Below are 8,889 nucleotides of genomic sequence, written 5' to 3' on the forward strand. Positions count from 1 at the left end.
GAAGCTAATACATAAAGGCAACGAGGTCATCGGGCGCGATCTCGAATTCGGCATCGGGACAATGGCTAGAGTATATTATGAGGATGCGAGGAGGAAGCGGGAGACGATGACGATGAAGGAAGACGTCGGGATAGAGGAGGATAGAAACAAGAAAAAAAAGAGAGAAGAGGACGGAGCAACAGAAGAGGAGAGTGAAGGGGCGAGGTGGTACGTGGGTGCAGCGGTGCTAGAAAGTGTCCCAGACTGAGAGGAGAAAAAAGAGTCCGGGTCAGTTTGAATAATTTTGACCACACCTCTCGTCAAAGCGATACACGAGCGTATGAATACATACATTTAAATGCGCCCCGTTGCCCGGGGAAGTATTGTCCGAATTTTTAAGCGGCTTCGCGCGCGAGGAGCCGCGAAGCGGGAGAGCCCGTCGGCGGCGTCGTCACGGAGCTCCGTGTCCCCGGGTGACCGATATTTCTTGAGCTCTCGTCGCGAAACCACCTGACTGCCTCCACAATTTTTTCCCGCACCTCGCGCACCCCGTCCTCGGTGTCCTACCTGTTTCCCGGAACATGTAAATTTATGCGCCGCGGGGAGGGAAAAAGCCGGGAGGGAGACGCCGCGGCGTCTCATCGTCGAAATCGGAAAACTCGGCGCTCGATCTTCGGAGCATGAGCGGAGAGGTTTTCATTAAGCCCGAGTAAGACATTGAGGAAAACGTTGGCCGGGTGAGAAATCGCGATATCGCGTTCTTGACGTAACAGGTGCATTATTTTTAATCGTATTTTTCTATATCGTTTGAAACGAAGCGATTATGTATATATTCGCACAGAAAAAGAGAGAAAATGGAAAACGTATATAGGAAAAATAGATCTATTATATCAACGATAAAAAAATAATGGATATCATAGACATAGAGCATCAACAACGGCGTGCAGGATAAAGGATTCATTGTGCAATATCACAAGCAGTTTGTAATGAAGATGTCCCATAAACAATTTTTTATTCTTATACGCGACATTTACGAGCGACAAAATACTTTGACGGCTGCCTGCGTGAATTGGAATACTTTGGGTACTCTGTGACTAGATAAGAGGCGACACCGACAAATTTGTATCCCCTCCTGATATGATCACGGAGAATTACGATGCTGTTTGCTCTTGTACCGTTAAGAACAGATTTGCGATTAGCCTTCTTCCGCAATTTGAATATAGATTTGCAGGAAGAAAGCGAGAGAATGAGAAAGGGATAAACTAGATAGAAAGACAGAGAGAGAGGACGAGAGAAATCGAGAGGAGCTACATGATGCCTCGATATATGGTGCTTATATTACGTATCTCAGAAGATCGATCGTGAAAGATCATGTACAGAATAAATCGTGTATAGAATAGAATGTCCCGTCGAGGAATGCTAATCGACCTACACAGGTTAATAATAATACTAATTAAATTAGTGAGATATTATTGTAGTAGCTCGACAAAAAGCAAAATCCGCTGATATCGTAAACATCGCGTCAGAATTAGAGATCTAAAGATATCAGTAATTCAAATAAAGTTGTTATTCGGGCGAGTCAACTAAATTATGGAATCGTGTAATGTGAAAAATTTAAATACACGTTACATTCGGATCATTCGATTGTTTGCCTGTTTAATCTAAAACTGAATTATCGCAAGTTAGACGAATACTTATTTTACCCGAATTTTGATTTATTATAATTTAAATTTTTGTTTTACCTAGAGTTGAATTATATTAATTATCAGAGAATCATTATATATCGTAAGACTAATTCGGCAATAATTCCGAATATTCGAATATAATAAACTGCGCTTTACAGCCGGAATGTAGTTGAGCCAAATGATATTAGCGCGATTTTCCTATCGCGATAAGCGATACGAGGACGGTGCGAGCATAGCGTTTCTGGCGCCTTTTGCCTGCCCATGCATTCCGATTGGTGGGTGTGAATCGGTGGCACGTACCTAGGCGAGCCCAACATCACGCGATAGATCGATTCGCGGTCTTTAATGGAGGAGAAACTACGATTACATGGAAAAATATATGAGAATTCTCGAGCAGATGCGAAACGTGCAAAACTAAGGAGGTGGCGATAACACGACTGCTGACGTGACAACAAATCGATCGGGCTGTTTCATCGCATTTAATAAACAATAAAAGAATACATCTTTTGAATTTTGGAACATTATTTTGTGGACTTTGGAATACCAATTTTTGAGTTATTAATTACTAAGGTGTTACTCTTCTTTTATGTTAATCTTTTACGGACATTCATAATTTAAGATTCCGTTACAAAAACATGTAACATTGAAAATTGCAGACTTCTTAAGTGATGGAAATAATAAAATCAAATTTTTTAAAAGAAAGAGCAATTCCTTAGGAAAATAACGAAATAAATAACATGATAACTGAGTGCATACAGTTAGTAGCTACACAGCGAATGTCTGAAGACGAGCATTTGAAGACGACCGATGTTGAAGATCATTTTGGTCTTCGTGATCATAAACCTCGCGTATAGTGTGGCGCGCGCTTAGCGTTTCTGACGGCTTATGACCGTCTGTACATTCCGATTGGTGGGTGTGAATCTATGGCACGTAGGTATGGCCACTGGTGCGTTAAAGTTCGCCCGTTGCATCTGCTCCTGATGTATAATAAGAAGAAAGAGGGAAATTTGTTGCGTTCTGAGAAAATTTTCGCCAAGCAAAAAGCAAAAGGCGATTTAACAAACAGATACAAAATAAGAACTAGCGCGTGAACAAATTGCATGCATCTGTTGAAAATGAAGTAAGTTGAAAACGAAAGATGAATAAATTACATACAACCGAGAGGTAAGACATGTGTAAATAAAAATAAATTTATATGTTTGGCATTGTGCAAAATATTAAAATAATTAAATTTAAAGCAAAGAATATATCTAAATAAGAAAAATGAGTTCTACAAGACCAGTTTATATTCAATGAAAGGTTACGAACACCGGATGGAAACGAAAAACGAACGGTGTGCCCGTGTCTTTTTCACGATGACAAGGGGATTCTCGTAACGGGCATGGCCCCGCTAAGACGAATTTGTCGGGCGTGTGATTCGAGCGAGACGAGACCAATTCTATTTGCATGTGCGCAAGATCGTCCGATTCATCGTGTCAGTCGCGGAAAAAACGCTTATTAGCATAAACAAATTCCTACTTCGACGTATCGTCGTACTCAAGACGTGTGTATAGTTCCGACAGTTTCGCAATTGCCGTTCCGAATCCACGTAATTCACCTTTGTTTTCAGCGATGTGGCATCATAGTGTTAAAATATGACGTGTTAAAGTACGCTCGTGAAAAAACTCAGCCAAATAAACCCCGTTGTGCAAACAGAAATACATATTTTTGCTGATTATTTTCGCTTGATATTGCAAATTTCCTCATTTAATCAGATAAAAGGCAACTTGGGCGAATAATAGCCTGGAAATACAGTATAAAATAGCTAATTTAGTTCACATAATTAAATTTGTTTCGACATCAAAACGTCTTCATCTTGTTATTCAAAAATTCTCAATTTTAGAAAATATTGTATCAGATATCTTCAGATGTTTCGCTTCCTCGCGATTACTCGCCATATGACGCAATATTGAATCCAAATTTTTATCCGTATGTATGAGAGATGTATCTACTTTCGGCTCCGAAAAATACGAAGAAAATGAGAAGAATTGAACTTTCACGATTAACTTATTTCGAACTCGAATTTCTGTAGACGTGCCGAGAGACAACTATCGAACGTGCCAGCGCGGCGTTTGCGCGATTCCTCCGCATACATACCATGATATTTTCGGTGCGACTGTCATATCGACTTTACTGTCACAGAATGAGAAAAGAACGAGTCGCTCAGACGATTGTAAAATATCTAAACATTGCGCAACGCGAATCTGGAATGCGCGGCCAAATGGACTATCAAGAAATGTGCTTAAAACTTAGCTCGATTTTTACGTTCCAAGTTAAACGAGATTTGGCAGGCTATATTATAATAGTAATTTGATGTAGAGTATTATTCAACGTAATTTTGGTCATTCATTATGTCAATCGTGCCATTATCATTGAGAGTAGATTGATGAAAAAAAAAATGAAAGATTAAAGCACATACCCAATATAGCTTAATCGCTGTCGTCCAAATCATGTATCAAAAGGCACTTATCTGAAACAAAAATTTATATTGTTAATTAAAGTCAGATATGAAATATAGCAAACTGAACTTGATAAAATATGATATAATACTTTATGTAAAACTTAAGATATTTTCCTAAAGAAAAAATAAAACATAAAAAGGAATAAGAACAGATGTTTGTGAGAATGAATTATTTTCTTTGATTGAGTCGTCTTAAAACTCGAAATTCTGCGAATGTCCAGAAGAGCAGAGAGGCTATAGCAACAGCGTGCACTGTACGCAATTCTTGGCGGCGCTCGACTTGACGACGGTATTTTCGGTCCGACTGTTATTTTGACTTTTACGGCCGCAGGCACTGGAGAACATTATCGGTGACATTTGTCCGCGCCGGACAAAACATGTTCCGGTCCGGTAGGATGACCCTAACGCCGCGCCTTTTGTCGAGCGAAAGGCACCCAGCCGACCCGGCGTGTCTTTGTCATTATATAACGCCATTGTGGCCGCACTTGCCCGGCGTGGAAGTCGACTATGCCTTTGCATATTATTAAAATGACGATGATTGTCATTTTTGTCCCCTCGCCCCCTCATCTCCTCCTCTTCTCGAGAGTGCCACTAGCCCTCCCTCTCACCGCCGCGCGCCGTCTTCTCCTCGCCTACCCGGCCGCGGCGCGGTGTGCCCGGCCACCGACACTTACACACAATCTCCGTCCGTGGGCCCTGTGCGAGAGAGAAAGAGAGATGTTTCTTTCTCTCTCCTTCCTTCGTCCGGCGACGGAGAAACACGCAGAGACAGGGGGAGGACTCAGAAATTCCTTCTCGTCCCGTTTACTCTCTTCTTTCTCTTGGTCCCGCTCATCGTCGCGCGCGCGCGAGAGTCTCGGCTTACTCCTACGTCCCTCGCAGCGTGTCATTCTCCCTCATACCGCCTCTTACTCGCTCGTTCCTTCCCCGTCCGTCCAACGATTCCCCTCTATCCGTCCAAAGGTTTTCGCGCCGGTCTCTATCTTCGTCGTGCCGCGTCTTTCAGCGCGTGCAGAGGAAGGCTCATCGCCGCGTCGCGCGCGCGCGGGCCTCTGTTGGTCGACCGCGGACCGTGTACCTGCGTACGTCGTATACAAACGGCGACAATAATCGTAACTTTCGTTGGCGATGATGCGCAAAACGATCGGCCGTTACGAACGAGCGAGACGAATCGACCGCGGGCGTTCGCCGACTTAGCGAGTCGTGTTCATTCAATTTCTCGGAGTTTATGTACCTGCATGACTCAGCCATGGTTTTTCCGAAAAGTTCAATAGACATATAGATAATTTTAATTTAAAATAAAATATATTGAATTTAATTTAAAATCAATTTAAAGGCGACATAAATAAAAAAATATATGAAAGAAAAAAGGAATTTATCAAAGAATTTATCAGATACGAGACTTTTAATAAAGAAATATTAAAAATTATTAAACACAATTAATGCCTGAACAATGTGACACAGTTACTCTCAAATAAATATAATTTCGAGTTAATTTTGTCGTGCCAACAAAAAATAATGATATTGATTCACATATGTGTATAAGAAGGTAAGAATTATTTTCGAGTAGCTGCCTTCGTCTGAGTCTGAAATAAGGTAGGCGAGTAGTAACATACTCTTGATAAAAAGAACATTTGTCGAATGTAAATACGCGTCCTTAATAGCCGCTGGCTCGATGATTCGTCGCCCGAATGGCCGACGGAAATTCATTGATAGCGGCCGGGACGCCGTGACGCAACTCCACGATTCTTTTGACGTGGACGTCCTCCATCGGTTCCTCGGTAAATTCGATACACCTGTGTGCCAATTGTTTTGACATGTGTCCCCATTGTGCGGCCTCTCCAGACGCGCAGACACATATTCACGTACGAGGACCTATTCGACCTCTTCGCGCGTCACAACGCGGACTATGCGGGTCGTACAGTCCGAGATCGAAAAAAAAAAAAAACGAATGTAAAAGAGAGAGAAAGACAGAGACGAGGACACGAACTCTTTTTCGGTCATCATTGTGAGAAAAAGCAAGAGAGAAGAAAGAGTCGGAACGAGGTTCGAAAACCGGGTGAGCCGAAAGTGCCGGCGACGAGCGATTCAATTTTCTGATTAAACGGCGTGCATAACGGTGCCGAATTTCACGACCTTGCTCGGGCGGCGATTTAGCAATTCTCTGTCCGACGCATCGGCAGGCGTGCGTCATAAACGACGTGCGCAAGCCGCAGGTCGTTCCCTTCGCATCCCCGAGCGCGAGAAGGCGCGCGCGATCTTTTTGGGCGCGTCCGCGACGACGACGTTGCGGAGACAGGATATAGGTTGTACGAGCACAGCGGAGAAAGTTATGGCTTTTCTATTGTCTCGCGCGGGTGCTTCGACCTGGCCAACGCGACGGCCGCTGTTGAATTAAGCGCCGCGACGAGGATATGCCCCGTCTTATTCGAGTGAGGCGCGTAATGATACCCCGGTGTTAAAAGATCGTTAAAAAACCGCTCAGCCTTTATTCCGGCGTAATTAGGTTCACGATGAAAAAATTGGAGAGCTAGAAACTAATTTTCAGTAATTAGTTTCTATCAATTTTAGCGTCTATTTGAAATTTTCGATTTATTTTTGGTAATAAAACGATTAATCGCAGTTTTTTTATTTAATTTGAGGATCGACAATTGGCTTACCATCCTTTTAATTAAAAAAAAAAACCACTCATAATCATGTACGCACCTGAGATTTCACCGATTGCTAGTTTTTTTTTCTAAAAGTGGCTACTATTACAGCGCAGGTCGTTCTCTCGACCGGTGTCCTCCTTTTTTTGCTGCCGCGACTGTACAGGTGGTCAGTTGCCCCGACGAGGCCCGCATCGTATGGGACAGGTGAGGGCCAATGAGATAAATTCGATCTGACCCTCATGACCGGAGGGTACATTAAAACGCGTAATTATGTAAATCTGCGATGCGAAGTCTCCGGCGGAAAGAAGGTCGCACGACGAATGTATCTTCGCCGTTACGCGAGAATTGCTCTTCCATAAATGCTATAGATCATTTTAAGTCAAAGAAATTTTGTGAGATAATGTTATATTTAAATTTTATATATTATTAAGTGGCTATAAGTTTCCTTTTATTGATATATTTAAAACTAAAGGGATACAAACAAAACGATTAAGCGCATCGAGTCTTGTTAAGACAAAATAAATCTTAACTCACGAAATTTGTATAACATTTTGAATACGAAGCCGCGTGGCGTTCGTGAGCGCCCGAAACAAAACCGTACGGCAGCTAGAATAACGCGCGTAAAGATGCACACGGGCGAGATTAAAGGTGTGGATAAGGAACAGGGCCAAGACGATCAGGGCGCGGGCACAATACATCCGTTAGATGTAAGAAGGCGGTGGTGAACCTGAGCGGCGGAAGGGGAGAGAAAGAGAGAGAGAGAACGCGGACCGGCGGACGATCCTAATCTCTCTCGGGCCGGGGCCACGGCCGAAAATTCAATTAAACTTTTGATATACGGGCGAAGCGCGCCGGTTCGCCGAGCGCGGCTGTGTAAACGAAAATTTCGCAAGCTTCACGTACTTTCCTTGGCCGATTCGACCGCCCGATGGGATCATCCGCAGACGCGTTGCCGTTGTCGACTCCTAAAACGATTAAGTCGCGGCGAGTTCGGTGCGAGGGCATCGGCATGACCTAACATTCACTCCGGCACAGTTCGGTCCAGGTTTTCTGAATTTCTGTCCCTCGGGCAGTATCCCTCGAGCAATATCCAAATCTATAGAGAATAGCCGGAAGAGAGCCAACAGAGATTTATTTAGAAACGAGGAGAAACAGAAGAATGTAAAAGCATTCTTAAAATAAACGAGAATACAGAAGGGATCCGATGTACTAACAAAAATGTGAAAATTAGAAATATAATAATTAAATAGAAAGATAAGAAGTAAACAGTATATAATATAGTAAAAAAAGTCAGGATAAAGTTATATGATATATCTACAGTTTCTAGATTTTCTATTTTTATCACATACTTCGTAACGCCTATTTCTTATAGCTCTATTCTTATTCTTGTTGCATTATTCTTCTCAATAGGATATTGTATGATATGTGAGTCTCGGACAAGGCAAGAGAAATGTGGAATTAGGGAAGACGCGACGTCATCGGGAAATTTATCTCGTGCGATTTGCCGGATCTGGAGTTGCAGCAATGTTCTCTGTGGACGCCCGGGGCGCCGAGCCGCTTCCGCCGCGAGGATATCGCCGATTGTCTCCTCGTTCCTTTCGATCCTTTTCCTCTCCTTTGTCGGAGAACGCGCGGGGAGAGCGCGTGATTTGTGTAAAGAGCATGGGGGATTTTTTTTCCACCATCGCTTATTCGGATCCGGGATTCAATTCTAAATTGAGATCGCGTGTTTAGGATGCGGAGGATTACGGGGAGGAAGAGGATTAAGAGCAAGAGACTCCGAAAGGACATCGAACGCTGGATCGTTGATGATAATTGATTCCTTCTGTCGCCGATCCATCTCTAATTACGAAACTACTATTGGGTCGGAACCGTTATGCGATTATGTTAATTTCGATTTGTATCGATGAATAAGTACAATGTCAACTTGACTTTTTTCAACTCAATGCCAATTACGATTAGAGGATAGACGATTCTATAGATGAACAACTGTCAATCACACGAAATACTACTAATAAAATTTATTATTCTTCTCCGTATAATCTTTTGATCTACTCATTATGTAAATATATAT

At 42.7% G+C, this 8,889-nt stretch overlaps 1 long non-coding RNA gene across 1 annotated transcript in view; it reads left to right on the forward strand.

Annotated features, from left to right (window-relative positions):
• The window catches only part of LOC139811751 (uncharacterized), a 105,870-nt gene extending 96,981 nt beyond the window's left edge, over positions 1-8,889 (forward strand). The window contains exon 7 of the long non-coding RNA XR_011731737.1: positions 8,550-8,889. This is a non-coding gene — a long non-coding RNA (uncharacterized lncRNA). The remainder of the gene's footprint in view (positions 1-8,549) is intronic.

The sequence above is a fragment of the Temnothorax longispinosus genome, chromosome 4 (genome assembly GCF_030848805.1).
Source record: "Temnothorax longispinosus isolate EJ_2023e chromosome 4, Tlon_JGU_v1, whole genome shotgun sequence".
NCBI classification, from domain to species: domain Eukaryota; kingdom Metazoa; phylum Arthropoda; class Insecta; order Hymenoptera; family Formicidae; genus Temnothorax; species Temnothorax longispinosus.